Source organism: Nomascus leucogenys, chromosome 2, assembly GCF_006542625.1.
Source record: "Nomascus leucogenys isolate Asia chromosome 2, Asia_NLE_v1, whole genome shotgun sequence".
Taxonomy (NCBI): domain Eukaryota; kingdom Metazoa; phylum Chordata; class Mammalia; order Primates; family Hylobatidae; genus Nomascus; species Nomascus leucogenys.
Genome location: NC_044382.1, coordinates 35,134,693 through 35,148,688, shown reverse-complemented (window position 1 = coordinate 35,148,688; position 13,996 = coordinate 35,134,693). Strand labels below are relative to the sequence as shown.

The 13,996-nt window shown below is 38.6% G+C and overlaps 1 protein-coding gene and 1 pseudogene across 1 annotated transcript in view; both read right to left on the bottom strand.

The window, feature by feature from the left end:
* The window catches only part of NR3C1 (nuclear receptor subfamily 3 group C member 1), a 471,612-nt gene that overhangs the window by 266,686 nt on the left and 190,930 nt on the right, over window positions 1–13,996 (bottom strand). The gene's annotated exons all lie outside the window — the stretch shown is intronic.
* Window positions 11,841–11,910, bottom strand: LOC115831867 (annotated as a pseudogene).

Here is a 13,996-nt window from a genome sequence, read left to right as displayed (position 1 = left end):
TTCTACTCCTTTCAGCCTAGAATTCTATACTTCAAAGGCTACCATTAACGTTTCATAAACTGTATATCCTTCCATAATTGGATTATGTACATTTTATATATTTAACAGTATATGAACTGGTGGTCATTTACCTACCTCTTTCTCACTAAGCAAGTTTTTAGGGCCGGGCGTGGTGGCTCAGGCCTGTAATCCAGGCACTTTGGGAGGCCGAGGTGGGTGGATCACGAGGTCAGGAGATCGAGCCCATCCTGGCTAACCCGGTGAAACCCCGTTTCTACTAAAAAATACAAAAAATTAGCCGGGCGTGGTGGTGGGCGCCTGTATTCCCAGCTACTCGGGAGGCTGAGGCAGGAGAATGGTGTGAACCCGGCAGGCGGAGCTTGCAGCAGTGAGCCGAGATCGCGCCGCTGCACTCCTGCCTGGGCGACAGAGCGAGACTCCATCTCAAAAAAAAAAAAAAAAAAAAAAAAAAAGGTTTTAGTTGTTGTTTAGTTTTCCTATTTAAAAAAATTCAATGATAAATGTCTGTCTTCCACACCCATATGCATGCACATACACATTCTATGGCATTTAAGAGCAAAATTCCAAGTTAAACAGAATACCAAGGACAGTCTGGAAGGGAAAAAGAGAGCACACAAAGGTAGAAGGCAGCTTTTGGATTGAAAAAACAGGATCCATGGCTTTAGTCTTTTTTTTTTAAATTTTATTTTAAGTTCTGGGATACATGTGCAGAATGTGCAGGTTTGTTTCATAGGTAAACATGTGCCATGGTAGTTTGCCACACCTATCAACCCATCGCCTAGGTATTAAGCCCTGAATACATTAGCTGTTAATCCTGATGCTCTCCATCCCCCTACCCCAAGACAGGCTCCAGTGTGTTTTGTTCCCCTCCCTGTGTCCATATGTTCTCATTATTAAGCTCCCACTATGAGTGAGAATATACAGTGTTTGTTTTTCTGTTCCTCTGTTTGCTGAGGATGATGGTTTCATCCACATCCCTGCAAAGGACATGACCTCATTCCCTTTTTATGGCTGCGTAGTATTTCATGGTGTATATGTGCCACATTTTCTTTATCCAGTCTATCATTGATGGGCATTTGGGTTGATTCTATGTCTTTGCTATTGTGAATAGTGCTGCAATAAACATTCACATATAGGTATCTTCATAGTGGAATGATTTATATTCCTTTGGGTATATACCCAATAATGGGATTGCTGGATCAAATGGTATTTCTGGCTCTAGATCCTTGAGGAATCACCACACTGTGTTCCACAATGGCCGAACTAATTCTCACAGGCTTTTCCAAAGCAGCTAGTGTAACCACCTTCTTCATCCTCTTTTTTAATTCCTTGAGCCATTGTGGAGATTTCTTCCCTTGGCTCCTTTACAGCTGAGAGTTCTTTACTTACAACTTAGCAGCATCTATTGAAAATAAAAGGTCACCCTGTGGCCCAGCAGTAACATCTCGAGGTATCTATCCTTGTAATCTTTTGCCTTTGCACAGGGGACCATGATAAGGACATTCAGTGCTGCATGGCTTTTAAGAGGCCCAAAGTGGAAATGACCTTTAGATCTTACAGAATGGGAATAGCTAAATAATTATGGCGAAATGATAAGAGGAAATGCCATACAGTACTTAAAATGGATGACTAAATATATATCAATATGATAGATGTCCCAAAACATATTTTGCACTGAAAATAGCAAGTTGCAGAACAGTATGACACCATTAATGCAAAAAATCCAAACCCATATTCTATGTTTTATGTGAATTATAAATATGCATATTGTGTGCATGTAAAAGTGTGTGTATGTGTTTGGAGGGACTTCATTACCTCTGGGAATATGGGGAAGGGATTAGGATGAGGATATTGGTCAAAGGGGACCTTAGCTATATCCACAATATTCTAACTTTTAAAAGTAGAATTGAGTCATATGAATTACTTGTGGAACTAAAACTGAAGTTAAAATATCTAAAGAATTATTAGACTTCTGCCTTTAAAGAATGTCTGGATAGGGTAAAATAAACTGGGTTCTGTAGCACACTTGTGCTCTGTCAGATAGCATTGGGCATTTGTTGATTTCTAATGTCATTAATCATACAGAGGTCAGAGAGTGAAACAGAATTGGCATTGGGCTCAGAGGGATCAGAAAACTCAAACTTTGCTTCCATCTTCACTTTCTGCCAGGGAGCTTGTCAAGGATGAAATGGCTCTAAATGGCTCTATAGCAGCTTTCCTCTTTTTTAGCACTGTTATAATATTTTGTTAAATATATGTCTTTAGATTTTAGGACTTTGTTTCAGACCTTTGTAAATAAGAGGATAGGTGGGAGAGGTAAAGTATGTGTTCTTTCTGCCATCTATATATAAACTCAGAATCTTTGTGACCTAGTAAAGGTTCAAAGGAGCCTGCCAATGGCCTATTTGCAATACTAAAAGATGAGATGAGACCTAACAGGACCTAACAGATGACATCTATCGTCTCTCTTGATAAGCTCCTCTCCATTCTCTCCCATTTCGTGATATAGGAAATCATGTTGTGTGACAGGAATAGGTTGGAATTGGAGGAAGAGATCTCAGGCAGTTTTTATCAGTTTGGGGCTCTGTAAATTCTTTGGGAAAACTTTTCTGGGTCAGGTTAATTCCGGGACTCTCAAGGGCAGGGGAGGGAGGATGCCATGAGGTCAATGAAATCCCTTAAGATTTTATTGGTCTTAGCATTCTATATTTTTAATTTTATGCCCCAGAATCGAGGGGACATGGCCATGGGATAATGTGGCTTTATAGCCATAATGGTAATCTCCTCCTCAAAAACAGTTGGGTGCTCAAATAGGGAAACACTGGGTAAAACAAAGTTAATATGTGTCTGTACTGCAGGACTCTTCAGAGCCTTTAAAATGCCTGTCCACACAGGGACTGTCCAAAATTAGGGTAGCATATGCAATGAGTTTCTACATGTGTTTGACTTTTTCTTTCTTCCTTCCTTACCTACCCCTGTAGTAGATAGCATCTATAGAATATCAGATGGTAAAAGGCAGAATGAGAAAGTGCTACCTCATCTTAGTAAAAGTGAAGTTCTGAAATTGCTATGATGGTTAATTTTGTGTGTCAACTTGACTGGACCACGGGATGCCTAGATATTTGGTTAAACATTATTTCCGGGTGTGTCTGTGAGATTAGCATTTGGATCAGTAGAATGAGTAAAGCAGATTGTCCTTTTCAATATAGGTGGGCCTCACCCAATATGCTGAGGACCTGAATAGAACAAAAAGGTGGAAGAAAGGAGAATTCACTCTCTTTACCTGACTTTTTGTGCTGGGACACTGGTATTCTGCCCTCAGACAAGGACTCACATTATCCTTGTATGATCAGTGCTCCTGGTTCTCAGGCCTTTGGACTTGGACTGGAAGGTCATCACAGGTGTTTCAGAGTCTCCGGTTTGAGATGGCAGATTGTGGGACTTCTCAGCCTCCATAATTCGATAAGCCATTTCCTTATAATAAATATTATATATATTTATATTTTATTACTTCTGTTTCTCTGGAAGAGCTTGCCTAATACACACCAACTAAAAGTGATGCTTACTGGACTCTGTACTGGGTTCTCACCCTTACTGTAGCAAGAAAAGAGTAGAGATTATGAGTAGCTTTGCTAGTAAGAGCCTACAGTTCCACTTATATAAAGCCTACTGTCAATTCAAGCACATTGGTATGTGCTGCCACCACCAAGTTGGCTCTCACAGGGACTGGCACACAGCCACACGCATCCCTGCAATCATGACCTTTGATAGTGAGGTGAGGAGTCGGATAACCAGGCGACATCTCTGCTCCAGCCAGAGATGACATGGTGAAGATGGATGAAGATAAAAAATTCAGGTTTGGGGAGTTTGTGGGTGTTTTGCAGAATTCTGTTATCCTTTTTCTTGATTTCTTGGAGGACAGTGTCATCTTAGCCATAACTGACGTCTCTCTGAGCTGCTTGGGAGCCCATGATGATAAATTACTGAAAACACTGAAGCAATTATCCAGTTAATTTAGGTTGAGCACCTATATTATCTTCAACACCACAAAAATGTTCTTCTTCTGGCAGGAGAGCTCCTCTATTAATGTTATGGCTGCCTAATAAAAAATGTGACGTAAAGCAGAGGGCAGCTATGTCTACATGTGCTTGCTGATGAGGAACAGTACACATAAATGGTGATAGGTAATGATTAACTTAAAGTGTCTAAATACGTCTGAGCCCTGCTGAATAAAATGCTTAAATGTAAGAATGGCTGTCAGTGCAGGAAAGGCGTGTGGAGTATTTCCAATGTCTCCTTTCTCTTACAGTAGCCTATGCTAGATGAAACTACGCGTTCCAGATTCCACTGCTGCGGCAGTGCTGTGACATGGTTGGGAGAACAGGCTTTGAAGTCAGGAGCCTGAGGCCAAGTCTCAGGTGTGCTGTGTCCTACTTGTGCACATTTGTTTGGCCACCGGGATTCTTGTAAGAATCAAGAGTAAGTGTGAGAATGTTAAGTGCTAAGCAAAGTGCTGGGCATGGAGTGAGTGCTCAGTAAATTAAAGCTGTTATCATCACCATCACCATCATCATCATCATCACATCATCAACATGATCATGTTTACATCCAACAGCTGGGATAGGTGTATAAGAAATAATTTAGCTTCTAGTTTGAAAGAAATGTGAAATAGGATCCATATAGAGACGCATCCTAGTTAACTATGGGAAAGTGGCTTTTTCCTTAAAAGTTTCAGAAAGAGTTCTCAAAAAAGTTGGGCTTTGGTGGTTTAGTTGTGGAATGGTGGCGAGAGGGGAAAAGACATAGGTTTTGCATTCACAAACTTGGGTTTGAATCCCAGCTTCACTCCTCATCAGGTAAATGACCTCAGGCTTTACTTTCTTGAGGATCAATGGCTTTATCTACAAAATGGGATAATGGGCTAGGCGTGGGGGCTCATGCGTATAATCCTAGCACTTTGGGAGGTCAGGGTGGGAGGACTGCTTGAGGCCACGAGTTTGAAAGCAGCCTGGGCAACATAATGAGACCCCGTTTCTACAAAAAATTAAAAAGTTAGCTCAGCATAGTCCCTGCTACCTGGAAGGCCAAGGCAGGAGAATTGCTTGAGTCTAGGAATTTGAGGTTGTAGTGAGCTATGATTATGCTACTGTGCCCAGCCTGGGTGACAGAGTGAGACCCCATCTCTAAAAAACAGAAATAAATAAAAAATAAATGAACGAAGTAGGGAAACCAATTTCTGGGCTTCAGGGAAGATTGTCAGATAACATTTGAACAGCATCAGGCACATACAGGTTCAATAACAGCCGGTTCTAATGTCCAATAGGGACTGGACAAGCTCATGTGAACTTTAGGGGAGCATTTTAGTCTGCCTTTACAACATAAAACACCCAGCTAAAAGGTGGCTGGATCTAGTATTTCAGTTAACTTAACCAGCACAGCGAAATCATAGCTCAGTTGCTGGGTGCCATGGTGTCACTTAACAGAAAATCCCATAATGATACAACAGAGCTAAGAAACTCTTCTGAGACATAGACGTCACTCTGCCAATACAAGGTATCATTATAGAGGTGAATTCCTAAAACAGGCCAGATCTTTGACTCCCTGGTGCCCCTGCCAGAATTGATCTCAAAATGGTGGATTACAACAGCCGTGGTACATCCACAAGCTGCCTGGGAGCTTCTTGTCTTCTCATCACAGTCAAAATGGCTTCCTGGCTTGGTTCCACCAGCCTTGCCTTCATTCCTACACCAGGAGTCATGACTGCAGCATGCCTTCAGGATGACTGTTATCATGGGCTGTGGCTTCCACATCTCAGCTCCTAGCCAGTCCTCCCAGGGGCTTAGAATGGCTTCTGCTCCAGCTTGGCCAGCCTGCTTGGGGAAGGACTGAGGAAGAGTGCAGGAATGTGGAGTTGGCCTGCAGGGGACACCCCTATCTGAGGAAGCATCTTGGGAGAATGGCAGTTTCTGAGCAAATGGGGAAGGGCAGAACTGGCTGCCTTGAACTTCTGAGGGGGACAAAGAGGTTGCTGTAGCATTTGTAAAGTCAAAACCTGGAATCAACCGGAATGCCCATGAATAGGGGAATGGTTGACTAAATGGGGATGTATCTGTGCTATTGTAGAATTACCTAACTGTTACAGAGGGAGTTAGAGCTCAGTCTTTACACTCAGAGGAATGTCTGTGCTACTAGGAAAACAAAGTGCAGAGCAGTATATGTAAAACCACCTCCATATGTGTACAAATAATAATGGCTTCCATTTATTATCTATTGTATGCCAGGGACTGTGCTAAGTGCGTCTTAACTAATGCATTAACTAATTTGAATCTCACAACAACCTGATCTACTTATTAGACATTTCCCTGGAGAACTGAAGACGTTTAGTAGAAGAGGCAGATGGTAAGAATCTCTCCCTATACATACTCTCTTTCATTTGCTTTCAAGTGTATGTGAACTAGTTGAACTTGTTTGGCTGTGTCTATACCATTACTGGATTTAATTTGTGTTGTCTGACAGCTTTTCAAAGAAAACAGCTTCATTGAATCCTCAGGGCCCACACATAACACACACTAAAAACCAAACAGAAATAAGGTCCTACTCACCACAGACTACCAAGAAGAGCCTTTTTCTCCAAAAGTACATTTTCGAGGCCTTAGGTGAAATATACACTGCTTAATAAAACCCATACTTGAGTAGAGGGTAAAGGCAGGAAAAAGACAGGCAGACCAAACAACTCATGTTCCAAGAGTTCAATTGCAAATGTTTAAAATTGTACCCATAGGTGGCTATGTTAAAATGTCCTTTTATATAAAATAAATTGGTATAAATCCAAAATGGTCAGACAGTATCTGTTAATTATTATTCTTTACAAAATATTAGAAGTACACAGGGAGCTTCAGGGCCATGTACAGGTTACAATTTCTCCCTTGAAGGGTTCTACTTGTTTATAGATGAATTCAGTACCCAAGAAAGCAGATCTGCCTGTGGATTTATCGAATACCATATTTCAATGGGGCATGGGAATGTGACAGTAATTCTGAACTTAGGTAAGTTTTATAGATTAATTTCAGTACAAAAGAGAAATAGTTTGTTACTCCTGATGATAGAAAAGCAACATTTTGTCTGTGTAAAACCTTCAGACTATGCAAAAAAGAATGTACAACATGTTAGAACATAAAAATTACCCTTAATACTACTCTTGGAGATAATTTCTAATATTTTTTGGTAGATTTCTATTCATCGGATAGTGCCTGTTAATTATTATTATTATTTGTAAAGTATTGGAAGTGTACAGGGAGCTTCAGGGCCATGTACATGATATGATTACTTCCTTGAAAGGCTTGACTTCAAAGGCTTTAAGCAGCTATAGGACAGTAAGTTTGAAGATTTACTTAAAGTGGATAAATTCCTAGAAAAAAGATGAAATGCCAAAACTGGTATAAATAAGGTATAATAAACTGGTATACATAAGAAATATATAAATATATATATATATATATTTTTTTTTTTTTTTTTTTTTTTTTTTTTGAGATGGAGTCTCACTCTGTCACCCAGGCTGGAGAGTGGAGTGGCGTGATCTTGGCTCACTGCAGCCTCCGCCTCCTGGGTTCATGTGATTCTCATGCCTCAGCCTCCTGAGTAGCTGGGACTACAGGCATGAGCCACGATGCCTGGCTAATTTTTGTATTTTAGTAGAGGTGGAGTCTTGCCATGTTGGCCAGGCTGGTCACAAACTCCTAACCTCAGGTGATCCACTTGCCTCGGCCTCCCAAATTGCTGGGCTTACAGGCATGAGCCACCACGCTTGGCAGAAATATATAATTTGAATACATCAATGAATATTAAATAATTTGAAATGATAAACAAAGATCCTCCTTACTCAAAGAACTATAGGCCCAGGTAGTTTTATTAGAAAGTTCTACTAAATTTTCAAGGAATATTAATTCCTATCTTATACAAGTTGTTTTTGCAAAACAAAAAAAGGGCAAAATCTATACACATCATTTTATGTGTAATAAGCATAGCCTCATTCCAAAATTAGATAAGGACAATACAATGAAGAAAATAATAGCTCACTTTTTAATGTATAATTATATACATTAAAAATTATACATAATATGTTAGCTAAACTAATTGTAGATTTAAAGAAATACCTTAAGATCAAATAGGGCTTATTTTGTATTTTTTTTTTTTTTTGACACATATTCTCACTCTGTTGCCAAGGCTAGAGTGCAGTGGCATGTGATCTCAGCTCACTGCAACCTCCACCTCCTGGGTTCAAATGATTCTCCTGCCTGAGCCTCCTGAGTGGTTGGGATTACAGGCATGCACCACCATGCCTGAGTAATTTTTGTATTTTTAGTAGACACGGGGTATTGCCATGTTAGCCAGGCTGGTCTCGAACTCTTGACCTATTAGGGTTTATTCTAGACATGCAAGGATGGTTCAATAGAGAAAATCCATTTATGTATGTTAGTGTATTAATAAACTAATAGAGAATAAAAGTATATGATTGTATCAGTCAACCCCCAAAATATAAATTTGATATGGTTCTACATAAATTTATGATCAAAACCCTTAGGGAATTAGGAATAGTAGGGAATTTCCTTAACTTGGTAAAAATGATTTCTACCAACAATTTATAGTAACTCTTATACTTAATGTAGAAACTTTAGACTCATTTTCTCTATGCTAAAGTTAAGACAAGGATGCTTACTATTACCATTAGAGGTCTTGGCTAAAGCTAAAAGAAAGACAAAGAAATAAGAATGAGGGTTAGAAAGAGTGGTAGATTATATTGTTATTTCCAATTATCCACTACCACCTTCCCTGCAAGAGTTTTGCACTTGCTTGCCCATTGCCATGTGATTTCTAGAGACTTCCTCTGAGAAGAGAACGCTTTTTACCCTATGTCATTTTACTTAACCATGGGATTTGTTTTGGCCAATGAATACGAATGAATTTGACAGTGTGCTAGTTGTGAGCAGAAGCTTTAAAAGTCATTGTGTAGATCTGCTGGTTTCTTTGCATTTTTCCTTTGCTATGAGAATACTGTGTTCCTGATCAGGGCTGCTTCTTCTCTTTATATCCCAGATAAGAAAATATACAGAGGGAGCTGCAGCCAATATATATTCACGATGTTACATAAGTGAGAAACAAATGTTTGTGGTTGTAAGTCACTGAGTTTTGGGAGCTATTTGTTATCACAGCATAACTTAGTGAGAGCTGACTAATGCAGAAGGTAAGAGAGAAAACTTTCTTCATTTGCATATGATATGATCATTTATCCAGAAAAATCCAACATATTTCAAAAACAAAGTGTTAGAACCAATAAGAGAACTGAATAAAATTGTTGGATACATCAATCCTTTTTATTTTTTTAGTGCTAGCAATAGCAAATCAGAAAACATAATAAATAATAATATGTAATTCCCACAACTAAGAAGTCTATTAACTATATAGGAGCTAATTATATTAATAAAATAATATAAAAGCTATCTACAGAAAAGATGATCTGAATAAGTGAAGAAAATTCCTGAGCTTTTGGATGAGGCAATATTATACTAGAAAAACATAAATTCTCCATTTAATCTGTAAATTTGATACAGTCCCATCAAAAATTCTACTTACATATTTTTGAGCAACATGATAAAACTTACTCTAAAATTTATGTGGTGGAATGAAAGTTTATAAACAGCTAAGTCAAGCTCAAAAAACGTAAGTAGAGAATGGGTTTGTCCTACTAGATATGAAAACATATGACAAAGTCACAGTAACAAAAACAGTGCTACACTGGTGCAAACAAAACAAAACACACAAAAAACCAAATACCCTGGATAAACAGACCAATAAAATAGGACACAGAGCTCAGACACAAACACATATACACAGGTGGAAACTTAAGTATGATAAAGAGAATATCGTAAGTTAGTATCTAGCAGCTTACATTGGGAAAATTGGCTCACTATACACAGAGTAAACTAGATCCTTACCTCACATAGCATACGAATGTGGCCCCCACTTGAATTAAAGATCTAAAAGGAAAAGGTACAACTATACAGTTAATGGAGTATGATGTAGGAGAATATCTTAGTGACTGAGCTTAGGGCAGGGAAAACCTTTTTAACAAAAGTTCAAAAGGCATATTCATAAGGAGAAGTGTTGATGACTTTGAGCATCAACATTATGGCTTTCTGTTTGAAGAAGACACCATGAGCAAATTTATTACACAGATGTCAACACGGGAAAAGTATTAGAAATGTCTAAAACCCACAAGGGCCAAATGAATAACACAAGTAACTGCTGCAAATCAACAAGAGAAAGGCAGCAACCTCAGTAGAAAGATAGGCAAAGGATACCAACAGGCAATTTACAGGAGAGGAAGCTCAAATTATTACTAAACATATGAAAGAAATGATGCCCAAATCCTGAGTTATCTGAGAAATGTAAATTAAAACAACAACAAGTTGTTGTTGGAAATACGTGGAGGATGCATTCTGATGATTTGTTACACTGAAAACAGTGCCACCAGATAATGTAACCAATACAACTTGTTGTTGGTTACTTACTAGACTGGCAGAAGTTAGAAAGATGGATAAGGCCAAGTGTTGATGGAGATGGTCCCACATACAGGAATTTTATCATTGCTAATGGAGTCATTGCGTCATTACTGCAGCCTTTTTGGAAAGCATCTGTCACTACTTAGCCGATTAAGAAAATGCATACTCTATAACCCAGCAATTATACCTCTGGGTATGTATTTCAAAGAAAATATTGTATGGATCCTTCAGGGGATGTGCATGAGGATATTAATTACATGTTACTTGTAGCATTAGAGACGTGGAAGCAACCTATGTGTCCAATAGCTGAGACAGCATATAGATAAAATGTTGAGGACACACATTCTGGAGTACTAAGCAACATTTAGAAAGAATGAATTAGAGGTACACACAGCAACATATTGTGAATTGTGTGGATCTTCAAAACATAGTGCTTAATGAAAAAAGTAAGATCAATGAGATGTATGATAGTTTCACATAATTACAAAATATTGTATAAAACAATAATTATTTTGCAATATACATATACAAAAAAAGTACATGTTAACACATTAGAGTGGTTGACGAAGGTGGAAATGGAGCCCAATAAAGCACAGAAAAAATCATTCTTAAGCCCATACCCAGAAGTAATAACTATTGACATTTTGTGTCATCTCACAGGTCATAATAATAATGGCTATGGTTTACAGATCACTTACTGTGGGGCAGGAACTATGCTAAATGCTTAATATACTTTATCCATTTAATCCTCCTAGCAACCTCAGGAAGCCAATTCCATTATTATTTTCTTTAAAGAAGAAAGTGAGACTGAGAAAGATTAAACAATCTGTCCAAGGTCATCTAGCCAGGAAGAGAATGGATTTGAATCCCTGTCAGTCTGACATTAATATCTATGCACTTAATCATTACCCAGGTTTGCTTACATCCAGACTTTTAGCAACGTGACACCACAAGCTCACATTTCCTGTTACGAGAATGAGATCACACCACACTACTGCTTCATAACATGCTGTTTTAAAAATTTAACATTTAACCATATAATGAATCTCCACCTTAGTAAACATCATCCTCAATCTCATTTTAAAAGGTAGCATAGTATTTCACTGTCTAAATGAATGATGGAGGAATATAATAGAATAATGGGGGATGATTCTATCTCCAAAGGCTAAACATTTAACAGGCACTGAAAGAAAGACTCCACCTATGTCAGTCGCGTGTTGATTGAAGAGGGGTTCTTTTGCGTGTGTGTGTGTGTTGGGGGTGGGTTTCTTCTTCTTTTTGTAAAACCCAGAAAACCTGCTAGACAAATTCAAAAAGAGCAGTAACGCTGAGGAGGAATTCTTGATGACTATTAAGTAGTGAGGAAAACAAGAGCTACTGGATAATCTTTCAACATAATTGGGCCCTGGAAATATGTGGAGGATGCATTTTGATGATTTGTTACACTGAAAACAGTGCCACCAGATAATGTAACCAATACAAATACAATTATATTTATTTAAGGCAGTGGTTATCTTTTAAAAGACAGACTTTTGGATGTTGTTGAAAGATGCCGAAGGAAGATGATAAATTTCACTCGTGGATTAGTCTTAGCTGTCTAAAACCAGTGATTTTCTCAATGAACTTTCTGGGCATGCTTCACAGAGCTAATTCCTAAGTAGATAACAGCGTCAAAGGATTCAAGCTCATGAGAAGGGAAATGTGTCAGTTTCTGCTGGTTAGTCTCAGTAATAATGATAGCACATGGCACGGGAACAGAGTTAGAATGGCCATCATTAAAAAGTCAGGAGCTTTACACTTCTTAAACTCAAATAGCCACTGGCATATTTGATTGTCCTGTTAGCCAAATGAGCTATATTGGGTAAGTGACATTATCACCTCCTTGAAGATGAGGAAAAGATTTAGGAGATTTCGCCAAGTTCCACAGTAGTATCTTTTTGGGAATTCCAAGTTCAGTGCTCTTCCTCCTACTTCATACTTTCTCTGAACCTGGAGGAAAACATCATTGTTTATTCTGAATTTTACGGAATTATTAATTTTTAATGATATAGAGAGTACAGCCACAGTAAGTATCAAAACTGATTTTTGTGCATGTCCAGATTAGCTTGTTTTGTTGCACACACGCAGATGTGCAAACTAGCATTTTAACCAGCAGAATAACTTGCTTTTATTTCTACACTGGGAATTTTGTTTAGAGAGCGGAGCGAGGTGGGAGAGGGGAGAGTATCCATGCTGTTTTGAAGTACACAGGATGGAGTGTATCCAGAGGCCAAGTTTTACAGGTATTGTCTTTTGGTCTCCCTGTGGGTTAGACAAAGGCCATTCACTGTGATGTCATGGAATAAAACAAAACCAACAACAATGCAGATTTCCTTCAGATCACAATCTGCTCCAAGGAACAGCTCTATAGAAGCCCTTCAAATGAACTGTTTAAATGATAACCCATTTAAAACATATTTGCTGAGTGCCCACTCAATTATCAGCTTGCTGTTTTGCAAAAGTAGTAGAAATATTTCAAATGCTGTCTGATAAACAGAAGAATGCAGCTGGCATTCCATTAAAATTAGAGGTGAAAAGTGTCCTCAGAAAAGAGTGGGGGGATAGATCACAGTGTTTTGGGGTAGAGGAATAGGGAAAGCAATTTGAATTAGACCTTCAAGGACAGGAAATAGTTTAACAGAGATGATGGGAGGCTGCAGGATGGGACAGTCCAAGAGTTCAGAGGTGGGGCAACCGATGGCATTTTCAGCACATCCTTGTTGAGTGGGTATGGCTGTGAGAATAGGGTTCTTGGAGTGTTTCACACCTTTTCTTACCCCCATTCTGCTCCTTCTGCTTGGTGAGCGTTGCTTACTCCCTCTCCCTTTTTGCTCTCCTGGAAAATTCCTACTCATCCTCAAGAGTCAATACAAATATTTCCAACTTTGTATGCCCTTTTACTGACTCTCCCAAATGTGACTCATCCCTGTTACTGTATCCAAACACACCTCCATTGCATTTGTCCCACTGTATGGCAATCATCTGCTTGGGCACCAATGTCTCCTGCCAGCCTGGTAGCCTTGGAAAGAAGGAACATGCTGTCTTACCAGCCTTTGTATTGCTACTACCTAGCACAATGCCTGGCACACTGCTAGCTCTTAATAAGTATCCTTTAAATAGTTTTTCTACTTTTCTACCAAAAGGTTTACACGTCTTTTGTAGGATGTTTTTCTCATTACCTTATATCTTTAGTTGCTATCATAGTGGTATTTTTTTTTAAATAAAAATTTTCTCATGCTTATGGATAACTAGATTTGCAATGGACTTTTATATATTAATATATCTAAAAATTACTAAATTATCTGAATTTTAATAATTTGAAAATGTTTTTGTGCTATGTAGATAATTTAGCAATTGCTAATGCTAGAGTTTTATGT